We start from the raw sequence: 17,968 nt of genomic DNA, 5'->3' as shown, positions 1-17,968 counted from the left end.
TTTAAAGCCTCATTATAGATTTAGGGTTCTGAAGGACATTGTAAGGGAGAACCGCAAAAATGTTGAACAGAGAGGCATATGGGCAAAGATGGGAGAAGGAGAGACAAACGAAAAATGAAAAAAAAAAGGCTTATTCAAAATTACTGGTAAACCAAAATTCCAAAAAACAAAAATACATTGCTACTAAAGAAAGCCAACAAAATTAACAATCATGTATTCTCTCTGGAAAATTAATTTTATTAGACAGCTGAACAAAGACTAAATTATAAACAGTGAGCATTTACAAAAAAGAGAAAACAAAAGAATACAAAATTCTTCAACAAAAACAGGTTTTAAAATACCACAAGATAAGCGAACATTTAAAAGAAGCAATTAGAAATTTAGAAAATGATATATATTGATTGAATTTCAAAATACAAATACAGGACCAGGCACCATGGCTTGTACCTGTAATCTCACTACTTTGGGATGCTGAGGTGGGAGGATCACGTGAAGCCAGGAGTTTGAGATCAGCCTGGGCAGCATAGTGAGACCCCATCCATATGAAAAAAAATTTTTTATTACCCAGGCATGGTGGCACGTGCCTGTAGTCCAGCTATTAGGAGGCTTAGGCAGGAGGATGGCTTGAGTCCAGGAGTTTAAAGTTACCATGAGCTATGATCATACCACTGCACTCCAGCCTGGTCAACAGAGAAAGGCCTTGTCTCTTAAAAAAATAGATAAATGCAATAAACAGGACTATACTGTTCTCCCTTTTAGAGAGAGAGAAAGAGAGAGAATTTAAGTAGCAATGTATGAAACATGAAAGATAGACTGAGAGATTCCAAATATTTTAATGAATAGGATTTCCAAAAGAAGAAACTGAAATGAATGATGAGGAATAAATATCTGAAAAAATTGTTGCTGAACAGGCATGGTGGTTCACGTCCCAGCACTTTGGGAGACCAAGGCGGGCAGATCACTTGAGGCCAGGAGTTTGAGACCAGCCTGGCCAATACGGCAAAACCCCATTTCTACTAAAAATACAAAAATCAGCCAGGCATGGTGGCACATGCCTGTCATCCCAGCTACTTGGGAGGCTGAGGCACAAGAATCACTTGAATCCAGGAGGCAGAGGTTGCAATGAGCCGAGACCACACCACTGCACTCCAGCCTGGGCAACAGAGTGAAACTCTGCCTCAAAAAAAAAAAAAAGAGTTGCTGATCTTTTTCTAGAACTAAAGAAAGAAACCTGATTAATCATCGGATCAGTATGATCCAAATACTAAGTAGAATAAATACAAATAAAACCAAGCTTGGACACACTGAAGTGAAATGTTGAAATCAAGTGTAAAGAGACAGTCTTAAAATTCATCAGTGAGAAAGACAAACAACCTAAAACAGTGTGACAATTGTACTGACAGCAGATTCCTTGTTAGCAAAAGTAGATATAAGAAGTTAATGAAATAATATTTTAAAACATCAGAGAAGTGGTCATCTAAGATATTAACATAAGGGCAAATACGGGTGAGGAGCACACAAAAACTCTGTATTATCTTTGCTACTTTTCTGTAACTCTAAAATAATTCCCTTAAAAAGGTTTTTTTTTTAATGTAGTGAAAAGGAAAAAAAACAGTTAAGCTAGAATTTTATAGCCAGCTAATCCATCTGCCAAAGACATGAAAATAATTATATGAGAATATAGAAAAGCAAGAAGTGCATCAAACACAGTGAAAAGTTGTAAGATTACAAAAAAAAACTGACTAGCCTAGAAACTGATTCCTGTCTTCCTTTCTTCCTCCTTCCTTCATGAATAATTCAGTCCAAAATCAACTAGGTAGGGCCAAGCAAGGTAGGTCTCTGGAGGCTGTGGGGAGAAAAGTAGCAGCGGCAGCTCAGCATGGGGTATCAAAGCTGGAGCAAAATGAGATCATCTGTGCACCCATTTAGCACCATGCTAAATCTGAACAACCCAAATTTAGCATGGGTTGTCCAAGCTAAATCAAAGGAAGAGGGTGTCTACTCAGTAGAGAGGTGGTCATAGCCCAGCACAAAGGGTCAAAAGCCAAGTAGAATGAGATCATCTGTGCAGGGGGGAACAGAGGTGGTGGATGAAATAAATGCTCATGGGAGCATTTCAGAATTTGGATTTTTGGATTTGGAAAGCTCAAGCAGTAAGTATAATGCGAATATTCCAAAATCAAAAAAAAATGAAAAAAATTGAAACAAAATACTTCTCAGTCCCAAGCATTTCAGATAAGAGATACTCAACCTGTAATAAATAAATATGTTGAGAATAATAAAAGCCAGGTTTTTTACTTCAGAGATAAGTTATAAATAAAAGGAGAAAAGTAGAATGAACTCCATGATGTTTGCTTGGAATTGGAAGCATGAGTGGGAACTCATGGTTTTCAATATGTGTGTGCAGGTGTATTGTGTATAGAGCTTTGTCAATTGAGAGAGCCTAAGAAGATCAGCACCCAAAAGGTTTGAGCACACCTAGTGCCCAAATCTTCATTTCTGAATATTATTGTTTGCTAAAAAGAATCAGGGTTCTTGGCCGGGCATGGTGGCTCATGCCTATAATCCCAGCACTTTGGGAGGTCGAGGCAGGTAGATCACCTGAGGTCAGGAGTTCGAGACCAGCCTGACCAACATGGTAAAACCCCGTCTTTACTAAAAATACAAAATTAGCCATGTGTGGTGGTGCATGCCTGTAATCCCAGCTACTCGGGAGGCTGAGGCAGGAGAGTCGCTTGAACCTGGGAGGCAGAGGTTGCAGTGAGCCGAGATTGCACCATTGCACTCCAGCCTGGGCAAGAAGAGTGAAACTCTGTTTCAAAAAAAAAAAAAAAAAAAAAAGAATCAGGGTTTCTTGGGAAAATGCCTGTTTCCAAAGCTGGCAGGGGAAGTGCTCAAAAAATGATGAGAAGGGCAGGCTAACAATCTCTTCAACAAGTGATGCTAGGAGAACTGGATATTCACTTGCAAAAGAATGAAGTTGGATTCTTACTTCACGCCATATACAAAAAATTAATTTAAAATGGATCAAAGATCAAAATGTATGCACTAAAACTATAAAACTCTTAGAAGAACACATAAGGGTAAATCTTCATGACTTTGGATTTGTCAATGGTTTCTTAGGTATGACACCAAAATCACAGCAACAAAAGAAAAAATAGATAAATTGGACTTCATTAAAATTTAAAAAGCTTTGTGCATCAAAGAATCAAGAGTGAAAATGCAAACTTCAGAATGGGACAAAATATTTGCAAGCCATCTATCTGACGAGGATCTAGTATCCAGAATACATAAGGAACTCCTACAATTCAACAACAAAAAAAAGAAACAACACTATTTAAAATGAGTTGAGTATTAATTTCTCCAAAGATATATAAATGGCCAAAAAGCACATGAAAACAGTCTCAACATCATTAGTTATTAGAGAAATGCAAATCAAAACCACAATGAGATACCACTTCACACTCAGTAGCATAGCAATTAAAATGGGGGAGGGGAATCAGTGTTTGTGAGGAAGTGAAGTCATCGGATTGGAACCCTTATATATTGCTGGTGGGAATGTAAAATAATGCAGCCACTGTGGAAAACAGTTTGGATGTTCCTCAATGTGGTAAACATAGAATTATCATGTGATCCATCACTCCCACTCCTAGGTATATACCAAAAATAACTGGAAATAGCATTCAAACAAAAACATGTATGTGAATTTTCATAGCAGCACTATTCACAAGAGCCAAAAGATGGAAACAGCCCAAATATTCATCAATAGATGAATAGATAAATAAAATGTGGTATATCCACACAATGGAATATTATTAAACTATAAAAAGAAACGAAGTACTGATACATACTACAACATGGATGAACCATGAAGGCATTACACTAAGTGAAGGAAGACACAAAAGACCATATATTGTATTTATATGAAATATCCAGAATAGGCAAATCCATTGAGACAGAAAGCAGATTTGTGGTTGCCAGGAGGGCAGAAATGGGGAATGAATGCTTAATTATTAATAGTATGGGGTTTCCATTTGGGGTGACAAAAATTTCTCAAACTAGATATTTCACAATATATAGTGATGATTTCACAATATCGGCCAAGCATGGTGGCTCATGCCTGTAATCCCAGCACTTTGGGAGGCTGAAGCAGGCGGATCACCTGAGGTTGGGAGTTCCAAACCAGCCTGGACAACATGGTGAAACACCTGTCTCTACTAAAAATACAAAAAAAAAAAAAAAAGAAGAAGAAAGAAAGAAGAAAAACGTTAGCCAGGTGTGGTGGTGCATACCTGTAATCTTGGCTACTCAGGAGGCTGAGGTAGGAGAATCACTTGAACCCGAGAGGCAGAGGTTGCAGTGAGATGAGATCGCGCCATTGCACTCAGCCTGGGCAACAAGAGCGAAACTCTGTCTCAAAAAAAAAGAAAAAAAAAAAACAATATCATGAAAGTACTTAATGCCATTGAGCTGTCGAAACAGTTTAAATAACAAAAATTAGAATAAAAAAATAAAATTGTCATAATGGTAAATTTTATGTTATATGTATTTTGCCACAATAAAAAAAATTAAATGATCAAAATAAAATTATGGAGCCATGTCAAAGGACATAGAAACCAACTTGAAGCACTTCCCACTGGCCTGTCTGGGAAAATTCGAACATCAATAAGTAGTAATAGAAATAGATCCATTGAATAAAATAGAAATCCATGAAATTCAATATGAGAGTCCAAAAGAGGAAAGAGAAAATTTTTCCTTACAGTGCAATTCAAAATAATATTTATAAAAGGAATGATGAAACTCACCATTTAGTAAACATCATAGTAAAAATTAATTCAACCAAGAAGCATCAATGGATAAGAGTCAATAAAAGTTTGATGAGGAAAGAAATATATACATAGTCTCAAAGTCCCTCCTCACAAAACATTTTATAATTACAAAAGGAAAAAGAATAACTTTATAGGAAAAAAACCCGACAGACACCACCTTAATCAAGTGATCAAACTTAACATCATCAGTAGTGGGACAAACCAAAATCGTGTACCACCTGACAGGCTGCAATGAGAACATAGCATCTCTGCCATCAATCAGGTGTATGAAATTGGGCAAATAACTCACGTCTTTAGACCTCTGTTTCTTCGTCTGAAAAAGGAAGTAAGTAGAATAGATAATATCTAACATCCTCTCCAGCTCTAAATTTCTACTATTCTAATACTTATTAAACTCATCTAAATATATGTCTTCATGTTCAGAACTTGGCAGGGGGAGGTAGAAACCTTTCTCTCAGCTTAAGTGGTTGATGTTCTTACATAGGCAAACTGGGTGTAAAGTGCACAAAATGAAATACACAGTAAAATTTTCAAACTTGAATAGTTTAAATGACAAAAAAAATCCCTAATTTCATAGAGACTACTGGAAAAGTCAAAATTTAAGAGTTTTAAAAGCAATAATAATTATTCCTTTCAAAGGAATACCTGCGTTTAAACTAGTATAGGAAAACAATTATATGGGAATAAATGCTTACATAAATAAGTGCTTGAAATGCTTTTCTTCCCTTAAGAAAGGTGAACATGGCTACTCCAACTGGTCAACCCCATTAAGAAGCTTGGCAAAATCTCTGAGGTGTGGAAAAACTCCAGACCTTTCAAGCAAGGCACTCACACATCCCAATCACTAAGAGCATCTTCAATACAGGGAAGAACTCTCTACTTGGCTGAAAGTCACTGCTTTCTGAAGGGTAAGATTAATGTCATTTAGTTAAGCAGGAGAGAATGGTTCTGTAAAATAACTCAAGCCCTCACAGGGCAATTCAAATGATCAACAACCTCATAAATAAATGCAGTCATATCAATATTCAGCTGGCAAACCATCAAAATGTGAAGTCTGAACCAATCTTATACTATTTGGCTTCAGCTATCAGCTTTTTTGCAAACAGAAACACATTAATTGGTAATTACTAATCTTTTAAGGTTGGAAGAGCCAACTCATTATAATTATTTTTACTAAATTTTTATTATCCCTTCCACATACAGAACAAAGTATATAAATTGAAACTATCAGAGTTTGAATGGTTCAGGCAAAGAACGAGTTATTAACTCTTTTTTTTATTATTTTTAATTAAATTTTTATTATCCCTTCCACATACAGAACAAAGTGTATAAATTGAAACTATCAGAGTTTGAATGGTTCTGGCAAAGAACGAGTTATTAACTCATGTTTTTTTTAATTATTTTTAATATTCACACACTAAAAACATAACCTAATTATAGTGCACTTGGATCATTTGGGCCCCTTTCCTCTCTGTCATCACCTATATCCAGTCTGGTCACAAAATTATGCCAACTCTTCCTTCTCAAGTGTTTCTAGAATCCAATCCTCCATTCCCACGGCCACCCTTCTAGACCAGGCCCTCATCACACCAAGCATGGTTTAGTACAAGACTTGTACATACAGCATCTACTATGGCTTGCCAGGTCTTTCAAAATCTACTAATCAATCTGACATAAAAACTATCTCTCCATCTTTGTATTGCTGCAAATCTGACCAAATTCTCTCTACGCAGAATTTTTTTTTTTTTTTGAGACGAATTCTCACTCTTGTCGCCCAGGCTGGGGTGCAGTAGCACGATCTCAGCTCACTGCAACCTCCACCTCCCGAGTTCAAGCAATTCTCCTGCCTCAGCCTCCTGAGTAGCTAGGATTACAGGTGTCTGCCACCACGCCTGGCTAATTTTTGTATTTTTAGTAGAGATGGGGTTTCGCCATGTTGGCCAGGCTGGTCTTGAACTCCTGACCTCAGACGATCCACCCGCCTTGGCCTCCCAATGGGCTGGGATTACAGGCATGAGCCACCGTGCCCGGCCTACTCAGAGTATTTTTAATCAGGTTCATGGGACAGGTGCAAGACTTGAGGTACTCTCCTACAGATCTTCAAGTTCCCACCAATCCATTCGTTGACACTACTTTGGTACACACAGTTCTAACCCACCTACCTGTCCTACTATCCAACCCACATTCTTCCATATTCTGTTCTTCCATTATAAATTATCCTATCAAATTACTTGCTGAGACCTCAGCAACCCACACCTTCAGAATACTCCCCAGTAATAACTTCTGAGCCTCATTTGCAGGCACCCTCTCATCTGCCAGCCCTCCAAAAGATGGAGTATTCTAGACAGGACTCAGCCTTCTTCTCCTTTCTATTTTCATCCCATCCCTAGATGAGCTCATCCAGTCCCATAAATATCTTTATACTGACAACTCCCAAATTTACATCTCCAAGCTTGCTCTCTTTCCTGGGCTCCAGACTCAAATATCCAACTGTACACTCAGAATTTTTCCTGGGCATGTCAAACATAACATATCCAAAGACTTCTACATCTGAGTACATGGGGAACCATCGACTCAATTAATTAAAAAGTTTGGATTCGCCCTTTGCCCTTCCATTAATTTATCTCTAAACATCCAATACCACAATATATCTCTCTATCTCTCTGGAATATATCCCAAATTCAACCTATTGCTGTCACCATAGTCCAATTCATTACATTTCTCTTTCAGGTTATTGCAATACACTCCCAACTGGTGATGAGGTCCTGTCGTTCATTCAGACATTCAGTCAGAACAACAGGAATTCTCAAAAAGCAAGTTCACTTAACACGATGTACATTTAATTAAACCAATTGCTGTTGGAAATGACCAACTTGTTTCTTCTTTTTCTCATTCTCTCTCTCTCTCTACTTTCTCTCTATCATTCTTATTCTCTTCCTAATTCCTCTTTCTCTCTCCCTCTTCTTGTTTTCTTCTTTCTCTCTTCCTCTCCCTGTTGTTTTACTGACCAACTAGGTACATAGTATAGTAGAAAAATGCTAGGAGTTAAAAGTAAAAGGTTTATTCCTGTGGGCTGTTATGGTAATTATGATGAAGTCAGTTTCTATTTCTGGCCCTCAGCTGTCTCATCTATTAAATAAAGAAATTATACTGGATGGTCTCTGAGGTCCCTTAAAGTTCTAGAAATCTATTCAAAGTATTTATTGAGTAAAGCGCTATGTTCCTTGTTCTTTAAAGTAGGTAAATTCAATACTTTATATTTCCCTGAAGGAAAAAAAGCAAATTCGGGTTTTTTACAAGGCCTTTAATTAATCCTTTTCTATCAGGGGTCAGTGGCTCTCGATAGAAAAAATGCACCTCTCCCTTGGTATAGTCTGAATATTCAATACCTCTGTAGTTATTTCTGTCTTTGGGCCTTTCTTGGAACAAGCAGTTTCCAAGAAGAGGCCAACAGTCCACTTAATATGAAGGCTATCATTTATACTGGGCACTTTTTCTGTTCCAGGTTCTGTGCTAAGGCTTTTTTTTTTTTTTTAATTTAATCCTCAAGAAAAGTCTACAAAAGGTAGATATGATATCACTCCTATTTTGCAGAAGAGGAAACTAAGGTACAAAAAGGTTAAGAAATTTGCCTAAGGGCACCCAGTCAATAGACGGTAGAGCCAAAATTTGGACCAAGGTCTGACTTAAAAGCCCATGCTCTCAAAGATGACACTGTACTTCCTCCTCCTGAAATGCTGGACCCCTACAGCCTAACTTCAGGTCTCCATTACCTCCAGGACTGACAAAGCATATGGCCTCTGATGTCCTGGAGTTCACACCCTAGCCTCTGTAACTACAGTACAAAGGTTTTGAGAACAGAGACTCATAATTTCTCGTGGTATCTGGTGCCAGCCATGTGAGCACTCAATAAATACTCTTGACTGAGGAAAGCCATAATGAGAATCAACTTATACAGCTAGGACTGCCTAATGTGAACTCTGGTGATACAAAGTAAAATGTCTGGATGGGGGAGAGATTATGGTGACACTAGCAATATGGTCAGGCATCCAATAAAGTCTAATTTCTATAATCTCATTACCATTTGCAAAAATTTGAGAGAGCTATTGATACACCTAGAGAATTGCTTTAGAGAATGAATGAAAATTGGTTTAATTAAGACTGAAGGTATTTCAGTGAAATATCAGGTCAGAGCATTTATGAAAAAACTTCTCCTTTGAAAATGCTTTAAAAAGTCTTCAGAATTGGGGTGTAATTTGCATCATCATCTGAGCAGCATCAAAGCAGAATTTATTCTCAGGGAGACTTTGTACCTGAGGTATTTATGGGTTCTCTGGCCGAAGGGATCAATTGGCAATGTCTCTAAAACTCCACCCCAATCTCTCCTAGAAGCATCTTTAGTATAGATAGAAAACCCTCACTGAAGTATGAGACTATTGAACACCAGATATCTTCCTGTGACAGTGGTTTGGTGTTGATAAATAGGAAAGCCATTTAAATGTCCTCAGCCCTGGGACTGGTCATCTAAAGCTTCCCAAAACTTTAGAAGGACACAAAGATCCAGACTATTGTTTGGGGTGTTCTACATTTAGAGAACAGTAACACTGGAGGAAAGAGAGTGAGGGGGTTCAGGACACAGGCACTGTAAGGCCTTCAAGGTGATAGGCACGAACTCCCACTGAGGCCACCAATCCCCAAGGCAAAGAACAACATTGGTAATAGCAGGACAGATGTTTGAGAGGCTGAGAGTCTCCAGGGAGAACATGTGCATCACCCAGGACGAGGCCAGAGAAAGGGAAAGAGCCTGGGAAGTGGACAGGAAAGAGAAGGATTAATGTCCCAAGGATTCTGCCTGGTAAGTGCTCAAAGTCAAAACCATTTGTGGCCATCACCCCCACCTTGGCTTTCCAAGCCTGTCCCCTCAGATTGGTGTGACTTGGAAAAAGCAAGTTAGAAACATTGTCAAGTAACAGTATTTTTTTTTCTTTTTCTTTTTCTTTTTTTTTTTTTTGAGACAGAGTTTTGCTCTTGTTGCCCAGGCTGGAGTGCACTGACCAGATCTCGGCTCACTGCAACCTCCGCCTCCCAGGTTCAAGCAATTCTCCTGCCTCAGCCCCCCGAGTAGCTGAGATTACAGACATGCGCCACCACACCCGGCTAATTTTTGTATTTTTAGTAAGCACAGGGCTTCATCATGTTGGCCAGGCCAGTCTCAAACTCCTGACCTCAAGTGATCCGCCCGCCTCGGCCTCCCAAAGTGCTGGGATTACAGGTGTGAGCCACCGTGCCCAGCCAAGTAACAGTATTATATTTGCAGAAAAAAATGTTGATTATGGATATTTCTTTCTTTTTTTTTTTTTCTTTTTGAGATAGGGTCTCATCCTGTCACCCAGGCTGGAGTGCAGTGGCGCAATCACAGCTCACTGCAGCCTCGACCTCCTGGGCTCAAGCAATCCTCCCACCTCAGCCTCCCAAGCAGCTGGGATGCCACAGGTGCACACCACACCCAGCAAATTTTTTTTTCTTTGGAAAGACGGGATCTCCCTATGTTGCCCAGGCTGGTCTCAAACTCCTGGACTCAAGTGATTCTCCTGCCTCAGCCTCATAAAGTGCTGGAATTACAGACATGAGCCACTGAGCCAGCTTCTTCCTTCTCTGATACTTCCTTGGTAAGAACATTTTTTCCCAACCTATCTAAGAGTCTGCTTCTGATTTATCTTTGCTAGTTAACTGCAACACACAGCTAAAATAAAAGAATTCAACCAAAAAATGACAACAGACATTAAATTCAGGTAAGCAAATATAGTTTTCCTTTCTCTTTGCTCAAAAAAGGTAATATTATTGACTCTACCCACCAAAAGAACATTAAGCACTTTACCCATCCCACAGAACTCTCATTTTCCCTTCCTTCTTTTCAAAATGAACTTTTAAATTCCAACATGACATTCTAAGCAATCACTGAGAAGTGTAAAGGAGAGTGTAATAGCCATAATTAACACTGTTTATATACCAGACAGACTTACATTTTGCTATAAATATTCCACACAAAAATCTTTGAAAGAGGGACAATTATGCTGAGAGGTTTATCTGTATGGCATTTGTCAAAAGAAGAAAAAAACAGGCTGCATTTCCTATTTGAAAAAAGGATTGCCTGGAATAATGCAAGATTGTACACTCACCAAAGGGAAAAAAATGAGTCGTCATCTTGAGTCAAAATGATAAAGCACATCCACTTTTTAAAGCTGTAGGCCTCTGCCCCTGCACGCCAAGCTATCATTAAAACGCAGAGCACACACAAGGGGATATAAGCTCATCTCATCTTCAGTACCACACTAGTACCGGTCACTGAGAGAACAGGCAGAAACAGAAATCTCACTTTCACGTGTGCTCTGCCACAGAAAAAGTCCATTTTGCTCCTCACATTTTGCTCATTACAGCTCAAAATGAAATTACCATTTGAAACTAAAATCTTTCTTGCCTTTATAGTTCTTACTTAGAATATATTACATTCATTTTGTTCTTCCTCTGCCACTTGTCACATAACTGTTTATCTTAGTTTTGACGGGGAGAAAAACAAAATGTTTCAGTGTTCCTGTTTACTTTTCTGTCTTTTTTGCCCCCAAGGCTCTTGATTACAAATGTGGGCTTCAATCTAATTTAGCAGAAGTTTGCATACATTTTGCAGAGCGAGTTACAACTTCTAGGATGTGGTCCTTTGGGGGTCCTGAAGCCCTATTAATCCAATCTGGAAAATCAGTCCCTTTTTTTTTTTTTTTTTTTTTGAGACAGCATCGCACTCTGTTGCCCAAGCTGGACTGCAGTGGTATGATCTCAGCTCACTGCAACTTCTGCCTCCCAGGCTCAAGCGATTCTCATGCCTCGGCCTGTAGCTGGGACTCATGCCTGTAGCTGGGACTCATGCCTGTAGCTGGGACTACAGACATGCGCCACCATGCCCTGCTAGTTTTTGTTCGTTTAGTAGAGACAGGGTTTCCCAGTGTTGGCCAGGCTGGTCTCAAACTCCTGGCCTCAAGTGATCTGCCCACCTCAGCCTCCCAAAGTGCTGGGATTACAGACATGAGCCACTGCGCCCGGCAAGTTTTTGTATATTTAGTAGAGACGGGGTGTCACCATGTTGGCCAGGCTGGCCCTTTTCTGTCTTTATCTCGACTGATTTATCTGCAACATTTCCCCCTATTGACCACTTCCTCCTCCTTGAAACTCTCTCTTACCATGTCTTATGACATTTTATCTTGATTTTTCTCATATTTCTCTTTCTCAACCTAATAACCTTTCCCTTTTTCCATGAACCTCTAAAACATTGTTAGCTCCCAGATCATTGCTCCCTGATTATCACACTCTCATCTAGGGTGATCACATCCATTTTTGTCTATATCGATGTACAGTACTGTAAATGTGCAAAACTAAACTCAACTTTTCCTTTAAATCTGGTACTCAGCCTGTTTCTGATTTCAGCGATGACGCCAGCAACCAGTCACCCAAACCAGAAACCTCACAATTGTTCCTGACTTCTAATTTCCCACTAATCCGCATAAACAATAGCTCAACAAATAATTCCAGCCTGTTTTACCTTCTTGGTGTGTCCTGAATCTTTCACATCCACTCCCTCTTCACTGACACAGCTTCATTTCAATCCCTAATGTTTCTCCCATTTCTCTACCAGCTTCCCAACTGGTCTCTGTTTTGTCTTTATTCTTCACACTGATGCCGGAATTACCTTCCTGAAATGACTGCACACACACACATACACACACACACACAAATCTCGGACTTGGTTTCTCCTATAAACACTCACAGCCCTCTGTGCATACCATTATCATGACACCTACACAGTAGTCTAATGCAGGGGTCCCCAACCCCCAGGCCACACAGCAGGAGGTGAACGGCGGGTGAGTGAACATTACCACTTGAGCTCCATTTCCTGTCAGATCAACGGGGGCATTAGATTCTCATAGGAACGTGAACCCTACTGTGAACTGCGCATGCAAGGAATCTAGTTTGCACGTTCCTTATGAGAATCTATTGTCTGATGATCTGTCACTGTATATATTACATGTAATAACATATGCATATATACACGTATACATTATGTATTATAATACAATGTAATAATAATAGAAATAAAGTTCACAATAAATGTAATGTGCTTGAATCATCCCAAAACCATTCCCCCGATCTCCGTCCATAGAAAAATTGTCTTCCACAAAACCAATACCTGGTGCCGAAAAAGCTGGGGACTGATGATCTAATGTGTTACATTATTTGTGGTCTTCCCAACTAGAATATCAGTCGGTTGAGTGCAGCTTCCAGGTCTTAGTGAGCTTTGGTGATACCATGCCTGACGTGGCAGATGCTCACTTAACATTTGTTGAATGAATTAACTGGAAAGCACTACTAATATTAAATAAGAAGACTTGAAGAATTGAAAAGGGGAATTTGGAAAGAAATGTAGAAACAAGTCTGCCTCTCTGGTACTCTCCGATGGAGGGTGGAGGAGAGAATGTAATGCACATCTTCCTAACCTTTGTTGCATCATGCATCCTTTTGAGAATCTGATGAAAATTAAGGGATCTCTCCAAAGGAAAAAATGCATCTAAACACATTACACAAAAATCTGTGCACAATTTCAGGGGGTTCTCTCTACAGATGTTCTAAGGATCTATAATTCCAAGATGTCACAGAGGGTGTACGGGATGTACCAGAGATTGAGTGTGTCTGAAAATGATAATTTGTACTAGAAAAAAGGAAAGTCTCACTCTATCACACATTATACAAAACTACATATTGGATACAGTAAAGGATTAAGTAATTTTTTTACCAACAAAGTCTTAGGGAAAATATTTTTTATAATCTGGGAGCAGGAAAATTAAGCCATAAAAGAAAAAAGATGGGCAGATTTGTCTACATACACATCCTTACAATATAAAACGCCATGGACAAAGAAAAATGGCTCAGTTGGTTGGGCACAATGACTCATGTCTGTAATCCTAGTACTTTGGGAGGCTGAGGTGGACCGTTTGAGCTCAGGAGTTGGACACCAGCCTGGGCAACATGGCGAAACTCTGATGTCTACAAAAAAATACAAAAATTAGTCAGACATGATGGCACACACCTGTGGTCTCAGCTACTTGGGAGGCTGAAGTGGGAGGATTGCTTGAGCCCAGGAGATGGAGGCTGCAGTGAGCCAAGATCACACCACTGCACTACAGCCTGGGCAACAGAGCAAGACCCTGTCTCAAAAAAGAAAAAGAAAAGAAAAGAAAAGAAAAATGACAAATGTCTAAAGTGTATAAAATATGTGAAATACATAAAATCCAAGTAATTTGTATTTAGAAAATAGTGACTCTAAGTCAATAAAACAAAAAACAATAGAAAAATGCACAATGAAAAAGAATAGACATTTCACAAACAAATGCAAATGGTCAATTAGTAAGGAAAATATGTTCCACATTTACTAATCAAGGAAATATAAAACAATTAAGTCACTCTTCTTTATCCCCGATACTGACAAAAATTATCAAGATTAAACATATCCAGGGTTGTCAAGGATGTAGGAAAAATGGATACTCTTACACACTGATGGTGGAAATAAAAATGACTATTTTTTAGATGACAATTTGGCAGTATCTGTCAATATTGTAAATATACATACAGTTCTACCCAGAAATTTCACTGCCAAGCCTCTCTTCTAAAGAAATGCTTACACCTGTTCACAAAGAAGCACAAACAAGGATCTTCACTGCAGTACTGTTTACAGTAGAGAACGTTAAATGTCCACCAAAAGAAGAATAACACTATGGTATAAAGAATGAAGTTGATCTATTTGTACTAAGACATATTGCTAAATAGCAAGTGTGCATTATCATCCCAGTTACTTTCCACACTTAAATGCATACATACATTTGGGTATGAAAGGTTGATGTACACAGAAAACAGTGGTTACCTCTGGGGAGGGGAGTAAAATTCAGGGGAGATAAGAAATTAGAAAATGTTTACTTTTTTGGTGGGAGGAGACAAGAGTCTTGCTCTGTCACCCAGGCTGAAGTGCAGTGGCATGATCTCGGCTGACTGCAGCCTCCACCTCCCAGGTTCAAGTGATTCTCCTGCCTCAGCCTTCCTACTAGGGGGGATTACAGGTGCACACCACCACACCCAGCTAATTTTTTGTATTTTTAGTACAGATGGGGTTTCGCCATGTTAGCCAGTCTGGTCTTGAACTCCTGACCTCAAGTTATCCACCCACCTCGGCCTCCCAAAGTGCTGGAATTACAGGTGTGAGCCACCACACCTGGCCCAGAAAATGTTCACTTTTTATTCTATATTCTGTTATGTTGTTTGAACGTTTTGCAACCAGGCTAGATGGGGGTGGAGCAATTGTTTAAAGGGAACATTACACCATATTGACCAATTCCTCATTCATTCTGGCCTCTGAAATTTCTCACAGTTTTGTCTAACTTCTGTTGTTCACTGACACTTCATGTAATCCACAAATTTTGTGTGCCCTCTCTTGGTTCACACTAGAGCCTGCAGGCTCATATAGGCAGCCATCTCCAGCCTTGCCTTGGAGTCAGAGAGCCACATCACTGGCCAACTGCAGAGTCCTGGTGGCCTCGTCAAGAAGCAGGAGACTTTAATGACACCTGAGAAAGCCCTATGTCCTGCTTCTGCCATCTATGTTGTTCTCTTTGAGGATTTTTCAGAAGAATCCATGATTCTGTAAAAATGGGAAAGGTCAGCGACAGATCCATATTCGGTTGTAAATTAAATGGCGTTACTTCATGACTTGGCATGTGAGCTGTGAAATAGTTATGTTTATAAGAATGTTCTCTAACCTAATGGGAAACAAAAATGATAAAATAAACCAAATGATAAAATAAACTACAGGAGAGCACTGTGGTCATCTGCCATTAATCCTCGGCATCCTAGGAATTAGCCATGAACTTCATCTCTGGGCTTCCTCAGGATAATCAGCTTCTAATCCATGGGAGTTTTTCCCTCACACTTACTATTGCCAGGTTGAGTTTATGACTCTTAGGATACATTTTACAGATAATGCTTTAAATGCCTAAATAAATGACATTGTCCTGGTCCACCCCACCTACTAATCAGTTAACACTGCAGCCTCTTAATAAATTTAAATATATGTATATCTGCCCCGGTTTGTTCCTGTGATCAGGCACTTAGATAAGCATTTCTGATCTACTATCTCTTTCAGTCAGCCAGATATCCTTAAATATTAATGCTTCTTTTGTGTGTGTGTGTGTGTGTGAGACAGAGTTTTGCTCTTGTTGCCCAGGCTGGAGTGCAATGACGAGATCTCGGCTCACTGCAAACTCCGCCTCCCGGGTTCAAGCGATTCTCCTGTCTCAGCCTCCCGAGTAGCTGGGATTACAGGCACATGCCACCACGCCCGGCTAATTTTTGTATTTTTAGTAGAGACGGGGTTTCGTCATATTGGTCAGGCTAGTCTCGAACTCCTGACCTCAGGTGATCCGTCCACCTCGGCCTCCCAAAATGCTGTGATTACACATGTGAGCCACCACGCCTGGCCAATACTTCTTTTTTAAAATCATATTTCAATTTTTATTCTTTTCAAAAACCCAGATATGTTTCATGTAAACAAAAAGTATTACAGTAATATATGTGGAGGGGTTATGTCCCAGCATTTAGGGTAATATCAATGTTGGCATCTTCATTTTATGAAGAGAAAACAGACATGGAAAGGCTTAGGTTCCTGGAATTCACAGGAAAATGAGCTTGGAAATCTTACCAGGTTCATTATTCCCTTTGCCATGTATAGAAATGTTGGTCACACAGGCCTCAACTGTATTTCCATGGTAATCACCCCAGATAGCCCACAGGCTCAAGCCAGGCCCTGCACCCATACATAGGTGTTCACCCAAGATATGTGCTGGGTGTTGGTAAAGTACAGCTGATGCCCCAGGCTAGGAAAAACATAGAACTCTAGGCCTTTCACCTTTGTTTCTTCTCCCAGACCTGGGCCCTTTTGGGGCAGAACACTGAAGGCAGTGCATTAACATAAAGGCAAACAGAAATGTCCGTTTTTCCATGTTTAATGCCAGTTGGACAGTTTATTCACCCAGTCTACCCCCGTAAACACAGCTAAACTGTGCCCTGTGGAGAGGCACCTGTGGGTCAGATGAGCACTCCAAGTCCTGTGTCATGTATATCAAGGGCTCTCGGGCTACAGAGTGATTCATTCGAATCAGGATCCATTTTGCATGGTGCAGCTTTCTGTATGCCTCATTGAAGAAGGCTTCTCTGCACAGTGTATGTTATTATATAAGTAATAACATACTTATATGTTATTACTTATAATAACCCACACACCACAGATTTTAATGCATCCTAGAGAGCAAATTACTGGCAACAATAAGTTATAAGACATCCCTGACCAAATTAGTTGGTTATTCATCTGAAGACCAACAAACTAAGCCTCTATTGAGCCATGAAGGAAAGGGAAAAACATCGAACAATTATATAGATATTCTATAATTGGGGGTTGGAAAGTGACTATATTGAAATACTTTCCTTAGCATAGCTTAACTGCAAAAGGTCTGGGGAGGTCATTTGGTCCAGCTACTGCCTCATCCTGCTGCAGACTCCAGGGATCCATTAGCATAGTCCAGCAGAAAGAAAAAGACAGATACCAAGAAAATGTGTGTCTTGTTGCACATTTGACAGCTACATTTTTCCTAGGGCTTCTCCACTGGAAGTAGAACAAGATGTCATGAATAACTTAGGAGAAGTTTTTTTAAAAAACTGTCCTAGGGATATGTAAGAAAGTTGGCTAAGCCACAAAAAAAAAGAAGGAAAGCAACAGAAGGGCCCCCCTCAACCAGCTCAGATCACCCCTCACCTGGCCAATGCAGGCTGCTCAGCCAGCAGATTCCAATGCAGTAGCTGGCAGATGAAGGAGAAAACGGGGACTGGGAGCTATTTTTCTATTTCCATACTTTTAATTATTCTTAATCCATACTCCCTAGATGGCTTAATCACTAACAAGCTGAAGCTATGTTCTGGCATAACACTGGGTTAATTATGCTCTTTGGGTTGCAAAGGACAGAAATAAATTCACTTAGGCTACCTCAGGTAAT

The 17,968-nt window shown here is 39.6% G+C and overlaps 1 long non-coding RNA gene across 1 annotated transcript in view; it reads right to left on the bottom strand.

Moving 5' to 3' along the window:
* LOC104006414 (uncharacterized) overlaps positions 1 to 17,968 on the bottom strand; it is a 105,073-nt gene that overhangs the window by 81,460 nt on the left and 5,645 nt on the right. The window contains exon 2 of the long non-coding RNA XR_008548232.2: positions 4,293 to 4,410. This is a non-coding gene — a long non-coding RNA (uncharacterized LOC104006414). The remainder of the gene's footprint in view (positions 1 to 4,292; positions 4,411 to 17,968) is intronic.

The sequence above is a fragment of the Pan troglodytes genome, chromosome 4, assembly GCF_028858775.2.
Source record: "Pan troglodytes isolate AG18354 chromosome 4, NHGRI_mPanTro3-v2.0_pri, whole genome shotgun sequence".
NCBI classification, from domain to species: Eukaryota; Metazoa; Chordata; class Mammalia; order Primates; family Hominidae; genus Pan; species Pan troglodytes.
The sequence above is the reverse complement of the archived record's forward strand: the minus strand, read 5'-3'. Positions and strand labels throughout refer to the sequence as shown.